This window comes from Hyperoodon ampullatus, assembly GCF_949752795.1.
Source record: "Hyperoodon ampullatus genome assembly, chromosome: 3".
Classification (NCBI taxonomy): domain Eukaryota; kingdom Metazoa; phylum Chordata; class Mammalia; order Artiodactyla; family Ziphiidae; genus Hyperoodon; species Hyperoodon ampullatus.
Window position 1 is genome coordinate 16,597,508 of NC_136916.1, and position 15,392 is coordinate 16,612,899.

The following is a 15,392-nucleotide window of genomic DNA, read 5'->3' on the forward strand; positions in this document are numbered from 1 at the left end:
GTATGTATAGACTTTTATATATATGTAAATATATATATACTTTTATATTTTCATATTCTTTTCCATTATAGTTTATTACAAAATACTGAATACAGTTCCCTGTGCTATACAGTAGGAACATGTTGTTTATATATAGTAGTTTGTATCTGCTAATCCCAAACTCCTAATTTATCCCCCCTGCCCCGCCCTGAACTTTCCCCTTTGGTAACCAACCATAAGTTTGTTTTCTATGTCTGTGAGTCTGTTTTTGTTTTGCAAATAAGTTCATTTGTATCATTTTTTAAGATTGCACATATAAATGATACCATATATTTGTCTTTCTCTGTCTTACTTCACTTAGTATGATAATCTCTCTCTTTAGAGAAATCAGTTGATAACTTTATGGGGGTCCCTTGTAACTAACTCTTTGTTTTTCTCATGCTGCCTTTAGAATCCTCTCTTTAACTTTTGTCATTTTAATTATAATATGTCTTGGTGTAGGTCTGTTTGGGTTTATCTTGTTTGAGACTCTTTGTGCTTCCTGTACCTGAATATGTTTCCTTCTTTAGGTTTCATAAATTTTCAGCCATAGTTTCTTCAAATACATTTTCGATCCCCTTTTCTCTTTCTTCTCTTTCTGGGATCCCTACTATGTGTGGATTGTCTTGCTCTATATTATCCCATAGGTCTCATATGTTGCTTTCATTTTTTTTCATTTGTCTTTCTGTCTGCTTTCTGATTGGGTGATTTCCATTATCCTCTCTGCCAGATCACTTATTCACTCTTCTGCATTATCTAGTTTGCTATTTATTGCCTTTTGCTCAGCTTTCATCTCAGCAAGTGAGTTTTCTAATTTTAATTGGCTCATCTTTATAGTTTCTAGTTCCTTGTTACAATGATCTGCATTTCTTTTGATAGCCTTTCTTAACTCCTTCAGTATTTTTATTACCTCCTTTTTGAACTTGGGATCTGGTAGACTGAAGAGGTCTGTTTCATTGTTTTCTCTTTCAGGGGATTTCTCTTGTCTTTTAAGGGTTCTGTTTTGATAATATATGTTCGCTTTCATAATTTAACCATAATACTGCAGGATTATGTTTCCTTTTTCCAAAGTGTGTAGAACACATCATATATGCCTCAGAAGTAAGGATAAAGTGATTGACATTAAAGGCCTTGGATAAAGCTTAATGACCAACAACTGTAAGAATCAAATAGGATAGCAGCAATGAAAGTGTGATGAAGATATGAGGTATGTAAGAAACAAAATAAACTAGGCTGTTCAAATAGAAGTCTGAAAACAAAATTGGATTTAATAACGGGGTGCGGCCGGAAAGGCGGCCGCCCCCTAAAAAAAAAAAAAAAAAAAAAAAAAAATTGGATTTAATGGCTGAGTGGCAAAGGAAGGATGCACCACACAGGTCTGACTTAAGAGAGTTGTCCAAAATGGAAATTGAAGGGCTTAGATATAGGGCAAAAAGGGAAGAATAAGACTGAATAGGGCAAGATGACAATTTCAAGTCGTGAGTTGGCTGAAGAGGTAGATTATAAACTCATGTTCACAATTACTTACTTATCTTTAGAGATTGCATCACCAATATGGAGAAACCTGGTTTCAAGTAGGTCTGGGATGGAGAAAGAAAAATTTCAAAGGGCCTAAGGTTATGCTTAGATTGGCAAGATTTTTTTTTAACCTATTTCATTACAGTCTTACTTAGAAATAAGAAATGAAGTTGGGAATTCCCAGAGGTACCTTCCATTGCTAAGGTGATTGAAGGGGAAAATGGTACTAATTGATAATTAACACTTGTTAAAAATTTACAAGATTTACATTGTCTTTGAGGAGTGACATCAGCAAGATGGTGGACTAGGAAGCTTGGAAAAAACTAAAGGCTGATAAAATAACATTTTAGGAGCTCTGGAAACTAGTCAGATCACAAAAGAAGAGAGCAAAAGAAGAAAGGAACAAAAATGAACTACAAAAACAACCAGAAAACAGTAAGTACATTTGCATCAATAATTACTTTAAGTATAAATGGACTAAGTACTTCAATGAAAAGACACAGAGTAGGGACTTCCCTGGTGGTGCAGTGATTAACAATCTGCCTGCCAATGCAGGGGACGTGGGTTCGATCCCTGGTCTGGGAAGATCCCACATGCTGTGGAGCAACTAAGCCCATGTGCCACAACTACTGAGCCTGAGCTCTAGAGCCCAGGAGCCACAACTACTGAGCCCGCATGCCACAACTACTGAAGCCCACGTGCCTAGAGCCTGTGCTCCGCAACAAGAGAAGCCACCGCAATGAGAAGCCCACACCCAACAACAAAGACCCAACGCAGCTAAAAATTTAAAAAACGACACAGGGCTTCCCTGGTGGTGCAGTGGTTGAGAATCTGCCTGCTAATGCAGGGGACACGGGTTCGAGCCCTGGTCTGGGAAGATCCCACATGCCGCGGAGCAACTCGGCCCGTGAGCCACAACTACTGAGCCTGCGCGTCTGGAGCCTGTGCTCCACGACAAGAGAGGCCACGATAATGAGAGGCCCGCGCACCGCGATGAAGAGTGGCCCCCACTTGCCACAACTAGAGAAAGCCCTCACACAGAAATGAAGACCCAACACAGCCAAAAAAAAAAAAAAAAAAAAAAAAAAGACACAGTGGCTGAATGGATAAAATACAAAATGCATATATATATATGCTGCCTACAAGAGTCTCACTTGTGAATGGATAAAGATGTGTATATGTGTGTGTATGCACACACATAATTGAATATTACTCAGCCATAAAACCAAAAGCAATCTTGCCATTTGCAACAACAGGGATGGACCTAGAGGGTATTATGCTAAGTGAAATGTCAGAAAGAAAAAGACAAATACTATACACCATTTTATTTATATGTGAAATCTAAGAAACAAAATAAATGAACAAACATAACAAAACAGAACCAGACTCATAGATACGGAGAAAAAACTGGTGGTTGACGTGGGGGCGGGGAGGGGGTTGAGTTAAATAGGTGAGGGAGATTAAGACAGACATATAAACTTCCAGTCATAAATAAGTCACAGGGATGTAATGTATCACATAGGCAATATAGCCAATAATATAATAATTGTATATGGTGACTGATGGTAACTAGATTATTGTGGTGATCATTTGTAGTGTATAAAAACATCAAATGACTATGTTGAAATCTGAAACTAATATTGTAAGTCAATTGTACTTCCATTTAAAAAGAAAAGAAAAAAATTTTAAAAATAAGAAAGAAAAAGCCTAGTAACAGTGATCGTAAATAAATAGGCAATCTGAACATAGTTATAATACCAAGGAAACTGAAGCAGTAATCAAAAACCTCCTGACAAAAGCCCCAGAACAGATGGCCTCATGGGTGAGTTGTACCAAATATTTAAAGAAAAATTAACATCAATCTTAATTCAAACTCTTAAAAAATTGAAAGAGTGAACACTTCCTCACTCATTCTAAGAGTCTGTATTACCCTGATTCCAAAGACAAAGACATCACAAGGGAAGAAAAATATAGACCAGCATCATTTGTATATATTAATGTAAAAATACTCAAAAAATGCTAGAAAACTGAATTCAACAGTTAAAGGTTTACAAACCATGACCAAGTGGTATTTATTAATGGAATGCAAGTGTGGTTCAACATATTAAAATTATTGAATGAAGTGTACCACATTAACAGAATGAAAGAAAAAAAACACATGATCATCTCAATTGATGCACAAAAAGTATTTGACATAATTCAATACCTTTTCATGATTAAAAACACCCAAAAAACTAGGAATAGAAGGAAACTAACTCAACATGATAAAGCCATATATGAAAAGTCCACAGTTAACATACTCAATGATGAAAGACTGAAAGCTTTTCCTCTAAGATCAGGAACAAGATAATATTCTGACTCTTGCCATTTCTATTTAATATAGTACTAGAAGTCCTGGCCAGAGTAATTAGGAAAGAAAAATTAATAAAAGGAATCCAAACTGGCAAGGAAAAAGTCAAATTATATGTGTGGAAAACCCTAAATATTCCACATGCAGAAAAACTAATAAATTTAGCAGAGTCCAAGGATGCAAAATCAACACACAAAAATCAGTTGTGTTTCTACACTAACAATGGCCAATCTGAAAAGGAAGAAAATAATTTTGTTAATGATAGTAACAAAAAGAATAAAATACTTAGCAATAAACTTAGCCAAGAAGGCAAAAGATTTGTACACTGAAACTACAAAACATTGCAGAAAGAAATTAAAGACACAAATAAATGAAAAGACTTCCCATGTTCATGGACTGGAAGATAATACTGTTAGGATGTCAGTATTATCCCATGTGGTCTACAGATTCAATGCAATCCTTATCAAAATTTGAGTTACATTTTTGCAGAAATGGAAAAATCCATACTAAAATTTATATGGACCCACAAGGGAACCCAAATAGCCAAGACAATCTTGAAAAAGGAGATAAAATTTGGAAGTTTTACAGTTTCTGATATCAAAATTTTCCACAGAACTGCATAAACAAAACAGTGTGGTACTGGCATGCCGACAGGCATATAGGCCAATCAAATACAATAGAGAGCCCATAGATAAACCCTTGCATATATGGTCGAATGAATTTTGACAGGGGTGCCAAGACCATTCAGTGGGGAAAACAGTCTCTTCAACAAGTGGTGCTGGGAAAACTGGATATCCACATGCAAAGAAAAAGTTGGATCCTTACCTTACACATACTTAAAAATTCTAAGTAGATCAAAGATGTAAACATGAGTGCTAAAACTACAAAACTCTTTTTTTTTTTTTTTTTGCGGTAGTCGGGCCTCTCACTGTTGTGGCCTCTCCCATTGCGGAGCACAGGCTCCGGACGCACAGGCTCAGCGGCCATGGCTCACGGGCCCAGCCGCTCCGCGGCATATGGAATCTTCCCAGACCGGGGCATGAACCCGTGTCCGCTGCATCGGCAGGCAGACTCTCAACCACTGCACCACCAGGGAAGCCCCAAAACTCTTAAAATGGGGAAAGCTTCATGACATTAGATTTGACAATTTCTTGAAAATGATGCGAAAAGCACAGACAACAAAGGAAAAAATAAATAAACTGGACTTCAACAGAATTTAAAACTTTTCTACATCAAAGGATACTATCAACAGAATGAAAAGGCAATCCACAGGATGGGAGAAAATATTTTCAAATCATATATCTGATATGGCATTAAGATCCAGAATATATAAATATCTCCTACAACTCAATAACAAAAACAAAAACCTGATTTAAAAATGGGCAAATGGGGACTTCCCTGGTGGCACAGATCATTAAGAATGATGAGAATTGGCAGGTTAAGAATCTGCCTGCCAATGCAGGGGACACAGGTTCGATCCCTAGTCTGGGAAGATCCCACATGCTGCAGAGCAACTAAGCCCATGTGCTACAACTACTGAAGCCCATGTGCCCTGGAGCCCGTGTGCCCTAGAGCCTGAGAGCCACAACTGCTGAGCCCATGCACTACAACTACTGAAGCCCATATACCCTAGAGCCCATGAGCCACAACTACTGAGCCCACGTGCTGTGACTACTGAAAGCCCATGCACCTAGAGCCCATGCTCCTCAACAAGAGAAGCCACCACAATGAGAAGCCCGCACACTGAACCAGAGAGAAGCCCCCTTCATTTGTTCAGTCTGGTGGGTTTTTATCTTTCTCCTTCATCTGCTGTGTGTTTTTCTGTCTTCTCATTTTGCTTAACTTACTGTGTTTGGGGTCTCCTTTTTGCAGGCTGCAGGGTCGTAGTTCTCGTTTCTGGTGTTTGTCCCCAGTGGCTAAAGTTGTTTCAGTGGATTGTGTAGGCTTCCTGGTGGAGGGGATACTGCCTGTGTTCTGGTGGATGAGGCTGGATCTTGTCTTTCTGATGGGAAGGTCCACGTCTGGTGGTGTGTTTTGGGGTGTCTGTGGACTTATTATGATCTTAGGCAGCCTCTCTGCTAATGGGTGGGGTTGTGTTCCTGTCTTGCTAGTTGTTTGGCATAGGGTGTCCAGCACTGTAGCTTGCTGGTCGTTGAGTGAAGCTGGGTGCTGGTGTTGAGATGGAGATCTCTGGGAGATTTTTGCCGTTTGATATTATGTGGAGCTGGGAGGTCTCTTGTGGACCAGTGTCCTGAAGTTGGCTCTCCCACCTCAGAGGCACAGCACTGACTCCTGGCTGCAGCACCAAGAGCCTTTCATCCACACGGCTCAGAATAAAAGGGAGAAAAAGAAGGAAGGAAGGAAGGAGGGAGGGAGGGAGGGAGGGAAAAACGGACGGATAGAACCCTAGGACAAATGGTGACAGCAAAGCTATACAGACAAAATCTCACACAGAAGCATACACATACACACTCACAAAAAGAGGAAAAGGGGAAAAAATAGTAAATCTTGCTGTCAAAAAAAAAATGTCATGAAGAACCTAGGGGTAAGACAGGAATAAAGACACAGACCTACTAGAGAATGGACTTGAGGATATGGGGAGGGGGAAGGATAAGCTGTGACAAAGCGAGAGAGTGGCATGGACATATACACACTACCAAACGTAAAATAGATAGCTAGTGGGAAGCAGCCGCATAGCACAGGGAGATCAGCTCAGTGCTTTGTGACCACCTAGAGGGGTGGGATAGGGAGGGTGGGAGGGAGGCAGACGCAAGAGGGAAGAGATACGGGAACATATGTATATGTATAACTGATTCACTTTGTTATAAAGCAGAAATTAGCACACCATTGTAAAGCAATTATACTCCAATAAAGATGTAAAAAAAAAAAAAAGAGAAGCCCCCCCACTCGCCACAACTAGGGAAAGCCCGCGTGCAGCAACAAAGACCCAATGCAGCCAAAACTAAATAAATAAAAAATAAATTTATTTTTAAAAATGGGCAAATGACTTGAATAGACATTTCTCCAAAGGAAATAAACAAATGGCCAACAAGTATGTGAAAAGATGCTCAACATCACTAATTATTAAGAAAATGCAAAACAAAACCACAATGAGATATCACCTCACATTCATTAGAATAGCTAATTTTTTTAATCACAGAAAATAGCAAGTACGTAAAATGGTACGTTTACTGTAGAAAATGTATGCCAGTTCCTGAAAATAATGAAACATATACCCAAAAGAATTGAAGGCAGGGACTGAAACAGATATTTGTATACCCCTGTTTATAGCAGCATTATTCCACAATAGCCGAAAGATAGAAGCAGTCCAAGTCTCCAACAATGGATGAATGCATAAAGAAAGTGATACATGTACATACAATGTAATGTTATTCAGCCTGAAGAAAGAAGGAAATTCTGACACATGCTACAACATGGATGAACCTTGAAGACTTATGTAAGTGAAATAAGCCAGTCTCAAATGGGCAAATACTGCATGATTCCACATACATGAGATAGAGTACTCAAATTCATAGAGACAAAAGTTAGAATGGTTGCCAGATGCTAGGGAAAGGGTGAATGGGGAGTTATTATTTAATGGACAAAGTTTCTGATTGGAAAGATTAAAAAAAATTTCTGGAGATGAACGATAGTGATGGTTGCACATCATTGTGAATGTACTCAATGCCACTGAACTGTACACTTAAAAATAGGTAAAATGATAGATTTTATGTTATGAATATTTTACCCAATAAAAAAGGTTTACATTGTTTTCTAATTATAATTTTTCAAGATAATTTGCTGTTTAATTTGTTTAGAGAAAAATGAAGAAAATCTAACAAGAATAAGCTTTGAAAATATTCTAGAGGAGCAAAGACTTTAAAGCTTTTAGAAGAGTTTATAAATTTGTTTTCCAAAGGATACAGAGAGCAAAGTCACATAAAGGTAAGAGTATAACAAAATTTCATATCTGGGTCACTTAACTTTAGCAATTATTTTCTTGAAAATTATATTTTAAAATTTTTAAATAATAGCATCAATAAACTAATGTAAACTCTGAGATATCACTGAATTTTCTACCTACATTTTGTTGATTTTAATATTAAAATTTTACATAAAACAGTAACCTTGAATGGTAATTATTTTTCTGTATTCAAATAGATACAATTCAATACTAGTGACTTTTCCTTAAATGGATTGTGAATGTGTAACACTTCTAACTTTGCTTTTTTTTAACTGAAGGGAGATAGAGTTGAGTTAATCATACTAATACTGTGGCATATTATCATCACTAGTTTATTCAAGGTCCATCTCTTACTTTTACATTATCACATTCATCCCTATCCTTCTCCCACTCCTCTACTACTCAGCTACAGGCATTTGCTCTAATGTATTTAATGTGTCCTTAGATAAACTTGATGTTTGAAAAATATATGTTTTATGCAAGTATTTTAAATTTGCATAGTGGGCTACTGTAGATCTCTTACTTTTTTCTTTTCAACAGCCATACGTTTTAAGCACTATTCTGTAGTTGCAAGTATATCTGAGCCATTGCTTCTCACTGATGCATCACACTCTAATGCTCTAGTCATCCAGTTCCCTGGTGATGGGATCCAATTATTTGTAACCACATGCCTTTTTCATGTTTGCAGGGTGAACACCCGCAAGAATGAGATTGCAGGGGCCAGGGTATAATTTGTTTTCCTGAAGTTCTACTCAGCTGTTCCAAAGCAGCAGTACTAGTTTGCACTTTCAGTGGCAGTGCCTGAAGGTTCCTGTCAGTCAACCACTCACTAACGCTTGATGTTACCAGGCTTTCTAATTTGTCCTAATCAGGTGAGCATAAAGTGGTATTTCATTATTCCAAATTGTATTTTTCTAATCATGATCATCATCTTTAAGCAACCGTTTCCTTTTGTATATATTTTTATCCATATACCTTTTAGCAATTTAGGTATTCTGTTCTAAGGAAGGGTTTGATTTATTATCTATTTGTGTTGATGTGCAGGGGTTCCTTACATAGTCTAGATATTTATTGCTTATTGGTTTTAAATGTTGCCAATATTTTCTGCCACCTATGCCATTAACTATGTCTCTATTGTCTAGTTGGTCAGAAATCTTTATTTTTAATACAGTGAAATACATTAATTGTTTTATTGTGATTTGGGTTTAGGGGCCTTAGGAAAGTTATTACAAAGATATCTTTTACATTGATTTCTATTAATTTTATACTTTTGTCTTTCATGTTTAAATCTTTGACCCATGAGAAATCGTTTTGGTATGTGATATACTACAGGGATCCAATATTATTTTTCCTCATATTATGAGTCATTTTTTTCCAGTTCCATCTACCAAAAGAACCATTCTTTTCCTGATTGATTTATGAAGCCACATATTTTGTATGCTAAGTTCCCACAGAGATGGGATGTTCTTCAGGTCTCTGATTTGCTTCTTACACTACTCTATTTGTTCCTACACTACTATCACACTATTTTTTACATCGATTTGTATTGTACCATTTATCTGGTAGGATAAGACACCTACATAGCTCCATTTTTAAAAATTGCTCTAGCTATTCATAGACCTTTATTCTTCTACATAAAATCTGTATGGGAATTGCATTAAGTTCTTAGGTTAATCTGGAGAGAAGTGGCAGCTTTACCATATTAGTCATTGCACCTTGAATATGAGGTAATTTCCATCCATTTTTTTCTTCTTTTAGTATTTTAAAAGCAACTTTAACAATTTCTCTATTAAGGTCTTATGTATTCCTTGTTAGACATACATAACCTAACCCTTGTTAGGTTAAAGTCTTAATGCTTAATTTTTGTTGCTATCTTATTTTATATTTTTCTAGTGAGTTATTGCTGGAATTAAAATGTATTGAATTTTACTAGCAGAGTTTTTATCTGGCAATCTTTTTGAACTTTCTTACTGGTTCTAATAGTTTGCATATATAGAAGTGAGTATGTCATTCCTCTTGCAAACATTTGTCTCATATTGTCTGACAGGCTCTACATTTTATGGAACACTAGTGAGCAGAGAGATCATCTTTGGTTTGTTGCCAGTATTAAAGCAAATCAGTCTAAATTTTTTCCACTGAGTATGTTTTTGCTTTAGGCCTCTGCTAGATGGACATTTTAAGTCAAGAATGTCTTTTAATTTTTTTCCAGCATTATTGAGGTATAAGTGACAAATAAAAATTGTACAATATATGTATAAGGTATACAGTGTGATGATTTGATATATGTATGCATTGTGAAATTATTACCACAAACAAGCTATTAACATATCCATAACTTCACATACTAACCACTTTGTATGTGTATTATATGAACACAAGATCTAGTCTCAGCAAATTTCAAGTATATAATACAGTCTTATTAACTATAGTCAGCATGCTGTACATTAGATTCCCAGATTTTATTCATCTTATAACTGAAAGTTTTTACCCTTTGGTCAGCATCTCTCCATTTCCCCCACCTTCCAGCCCCAGGCAATAACCATTCTACTCTCAGATAGTATGACTTCAAGTTATATACATACACATATACACACACACACACACACACACATTTTCTTTATCCACTCATCTGTCAACAGACACTTAGATTCTTTCCATATTTTGGCTGTAGTGAACAATGCTGTAGTGAACATTGGACCAGTTCAGGTAACTCTTCGAGATCCTGATTCCAATTCCTTTACATATATATATATACTCAAAAATGGGATTCTAGATCATATGGTAGTTCTATTTTTAACTTTTCTGAGGAACCCCTACACTGATTTCCATAAAGGCTATATCAGTTTACATTCCCATCAAAAGTGTACAAGGTTTCCCTTTTCTCCACATCCCTGTCAGCACAAAAAGTGCTTGTCTTTTTGATAATAGCCATCCTGACAGTTATGATATCTCATTGTTGTTTTGATTTACATTTCACTGATGATTAGTGATGTTGAGCATCTAATCAAATACCTGTTGGATATTTGTATGTCTCCTTTGGATGATGTCTAAATAAGATCCTTTGCCCATTTTTACATCTTGCTATTGAGGTGTGTGAGTTTCTTATATATTTTGGATATTAACCCTTTATTAGATGTATGGCTTGTAAATATTTTCTCCCATTCCATATACTGCCTTTTCATTCTGTTGTTTTCCATAATGTTTTCTCTGCTGTTGCAGAAACTTTTTACTTTGAAGTATTCCCACTTGTTTATTTTTGCTTTTGTTTACTTTGGTTTCTGTGTTATATCCAAAAAAGCATTGCCAAGACCAATGTCAAGAAGAATTGTCTCAATGTTTTCACTTAGGAATTTTATGGTTTCAGGTCTTACATGTAAGTCTTTAGTACATTTTGAGTTAATTATTTTTTATGGTGTAAGACAAGGGTCCAATTTCATTCCTTCGCAGACAGCTATCCATATTTTCCTACACCATTTATTAAGGAGACTATCATTTTCCCCATTGTGTGTTCTTGACACCTTTGTGAAAGATTAATTGACATAAATGTGTGGGTTTATCTCTGAACTCTCTATTTGTTTCCATTGGTCTATGAGTCAGTTTTTAATGCCAGTAAGATACTGTTTTGATTACTATAGCTTTGCAGTATAGTTTGAAATCAAGAAGTGTGATGCCTCCAGCTTTGTTTTTCTTTTCATTACTGTTTCTATACCCTTATTTATTATTGGTCTGTTCAGATTCTTAGTCTTAGTAGTTTTTGTTTCTAGGAATTTACCCATTTCTTCAGGTTCCAATTTGTTAACATACGATTACTGACAGTAGTCTCCTATGATTCCTTTTTATTTCTATGGTATCAGTTGTAATGTCTCATCTTATTTCTAATTTTAATTACTTGAGTATGTTGAGTCTTCTCTCTTTCTTGGTTAGTCCACCTAAAGTTTTGTCAATTTTGCTTATCTTTTCAAAAACCAACTCTTAGTTTCATTGATCGTTTCTAATCTCATTTGTATTCTTGTTCTGTTTTATTTCTTGTTGCTCTGATCTTTTGAATCTCCTTTCTGCTAACTTTGGGCTTATTTTGTTCTTTGACATGTAAAATTAGGTTGTTTATTTAAGATATTTAAGATACTTCTTTTTTCTTAATGTAGGCATTTACTGCTATAAACTTGCCTTGGTTTTTGCTTTTGCTGCATCGCATAAGTTTTGGTATGCTGTGTTTCCAATTTTGTCTCAAGTTATTTTTTTGACATCCCTTTGATTTCTTCTTTGACCCGTTAGTTGTTCAGGATCTTGTTGTTTAATTTCCACACATTTGTGACTTCTGCAATTTTTCTTTTATTTTTCTTATCTAGGGTCATACCACTGTTATCAGAAAAGATATCTGATATGATTTCAATCTTCTTAAATTGTTAACACTTGTTTTGCAGTCTAGCATATGATCTATGCTGGAAAATGTTCTGTGTACTCTTAGAAGAATGTGTTTTCTGTAACTGTTGGATAGATTGGTCTGTATAAGTCTTTTAGATCCACTTGTCTGTAGTGTTATTCAAGTCTGCTGTTCCCTTGTTGATTTTTCCATCTGGATGATCTATCCATTGTTGAAAGTAAAGTATTGAAATCCCTTACTACTATTATTATACTGCTGTCTCTACCTCACTTCAGATCTGTCAGAATATTTGCTTTATATATTTAAGTGCTCCGATGTTTGGTATATATGTTATAATTTTTATATACTCTTGACAAATGGACTCCTTCATAATGGTGATCTTCTTTGTCTCTTGTGACAGACTTTGACTGAAAGTTGTGTGTCTGATAAAAGTATAGGACCTCTACTGTCTTTGGTTACTATTCACATGGAATATCTTTTTCCATATATTCACTTTCAGCCAATGTGTGTCCTTAAAGCTAAATAGAGCTTTAAGTACTCAGCATACTGTTGGATCCTGCTTTTAAAAATCCAGTCAGGCACTCTGTGTCTTTTGATTGGAGAATTTAATCCATTTGAATTTAAAGTAATTATTGATAGGTAAGGAGTTATAGCCATTTTTGTTAACTGTTTTCTAGTTCCTTTTTTTTCTTCCTCTCTTGCTGTCTTCCTTTATGATTTATTGATTTTTTGAAGTGATATGCTTTGATTTCTCTATCTGTTGTGTATCTACTGAGGTTTTTTTCTTTGTAGTTACCATGAGGCTCACAAACATCTTAAAGTTATAACAGTCTATTTTAAACTGATAATGACAACTTCAATGGCATCCAAAAATGCTACACTTTGGGCTTCCCTGGTGGTGCAGTGGTTGAGAGTCCGCCTGCCGATACAGGGGACATGGGTTCGTGCCCCGATCCGGGAAGATCCCACATGCTGCGGAGTGGCTGGGCCCGTGAGCCATGGGCGCTGAGCCTGTGTGTCCGGAGCCTGTGCTCCACAACGGGAGAGGCCACAACAGTGAGAGGCCTGCGTACCGCAAAAAAAAAAAAAAAAAAAAAGCTACACTTTTACTTCTCTCCCTACCTCTTTTATGCTATTGACGTCACATTTAACTCCCTTGATACTGTGTATCCATTAACAAATTATTGCAGCTATAGTTACATGTAATACTTTGGTCTTTTAACATTTATACCTGAGTTAAAATTTTATATAATTTATATATTTATATATATATATATATAATATATATTTATATATATAATTTATATATACCACCATTACAGTATTACAGTATTCTGAATTTGACTATATAGTTATCTTTACCAGTGAGTTTTATACTTTATATATTTTCCTGTTGTAACTTAGTGTCCTTTCCTTTCAGCCTGAAAAAGTCCCCGTAGCATTTCTTACAAGGCAGATCTAATGGTGATAAACTCCTTCACCTTTTGTCTGGGAATGTCTTCATCTGTCCTCATTTCTGAAGGACAATTTTTTCATGTATAGTGTTCTTGGTTGGCAGGTTTTTTGTTTTCTTTCATCTCTTTGAATATATTATCACACTCTCGTGTCCTGCAAGGTTTCTGCTAAGAAAACTGTTGATAGCCTTATGGGGGGAGGGGAGGCTTTATGTGGCAAGTCATTTTTCTCTTTCTTCTTTCAAAATTCTTCCTTTGTATTTGACTACTGAGAATTTAATTATAATGTGTCTCATAGTAGTCTTCTTTGGGTTGAGCTTGCTTGGGGTCGTTTAAGCTTCATGAATCTGGGTGTCATTATGCCTTCTAAGATTTGGGAAGTTTTCAGCTTTATTTCTTTGAATAAACCCTCTGCTCCTTTCTCTCTCTCTTGTCCTTCTGGAATTCCCATAATGTGTATATTCATTTGTTTAATTAATTATGTCCCATAAGTCCCATTTGCTTTCTTCATTCTTTTTCATGTGCTTTCCCCGCTCTAATTTCAAATGGTCTGTCTTCAAGTTTGCTAATTATTTCTTTTACATGGTCAATTAGGCTTTTGAAGCTCTCTAGAATTCTTTAGTCCTGTCATTGTATTCTTCAGCCTCAGGATTTTTCATCTGTTCTTTTTTTATGGTTTCTGTTAGTTTATTAAACTTCTCCTTTTGTTCATGCATTTCCCTGATCTCATTTAGTTGTCTATAGTGTGTTTTTTTGCATATCATTGAGCTCCTTTAAGATGATTAGTTTGAATTCTTTGTCAGGCAATTAGTAGATCTCCATTTTGTTGGGGTCAGTTACTGGAGCTGCATCAGTTTCCTTTGGTGGTGTTATGTTTGCCTGATTTTCATGATCCTTATAATCTTGCATTGGTATCTATGCATTTTAAGGCACAAACACCACTTTTAGTCTTTACAGTGTGGTTTTAGCAGGTAAAGACCTTCTCTTGTTGGTTCCTAGATGATGGGATTTGCTCTGGTATTGCAGTTAAGTGTGCTTGGAGCCAGATCATATGGCTGCTGCTGCAGGTATAAGCAGGCATGACTCCCAGCAGGTCTCTGGGCTGGCAGGATCACTCCTGGACCTCAGGTGAAAGTGGCCGGAGCCAGATAACAGGCTGATAAAAGGATCCATAGCCAGACCAAGGTTGGAGGGCCTGCTACACACAGCATAGATGTGGATTTCTACCTGGATCCCACAAAGGCACTATTGTCCAGGGATAGGACAGCTGCCAAATTATTGTTGCTGTGTGGTGTTACCAGTGGTTGTTCTCTTATTCTGCCATCTTGATGATGTCACTCTCTGAATGCTTTTTAAAACTATCTACTGATATTTTCATTTTTATTGAAGTATAGTTGATTTATATTGTGTTAGTTTCAGGTGTACAACAAAGTGATTCAGTTATACACACACAAACACACACACACAAACACACATCTTTTCAAATTAGAGTTTTCCTCTTTTCCAGATACATGCCCAGGAGTGGGATTCCTGGATCATATGTTAACTCTATTTTTGGATTTTCAAGGAACCTCCATACTGTTTTCCATTGTGGCTGCACCAACTTATATTCCCACCAACAGTGTAGGAGGGTTCTGTTTTCTCCACAACCACTCCAGCATTTATTATTTGTAGACTTTGTTGTTGTTGTTATTTTGCGGTATG

At 36.3% G+C, this 15,392-nt stretch overlaps 1 long non-coding RNA gene across 1 annotated transcript; it reads left to right on the plus strand.

The window, feature by feature from the left end:
• The first annotated feature begins 393 nt into the window (after positions 1-393).
• On the plus strand, positions 394-8,668 carry LOC307049896. The gene is made up of 4 exons (XR_013810770.1): positions 394-1,971; positions 7,178-7,343; positions 7,705-7,831; positions 8,539-8,668. It is a non-coding gene; the product is annotated as an uncharacterized lncRNA (long non-coding RNA).
• The last annotated feature ends 6,724 nt before the right edge of the window (positions 8,669-15,392 follow it).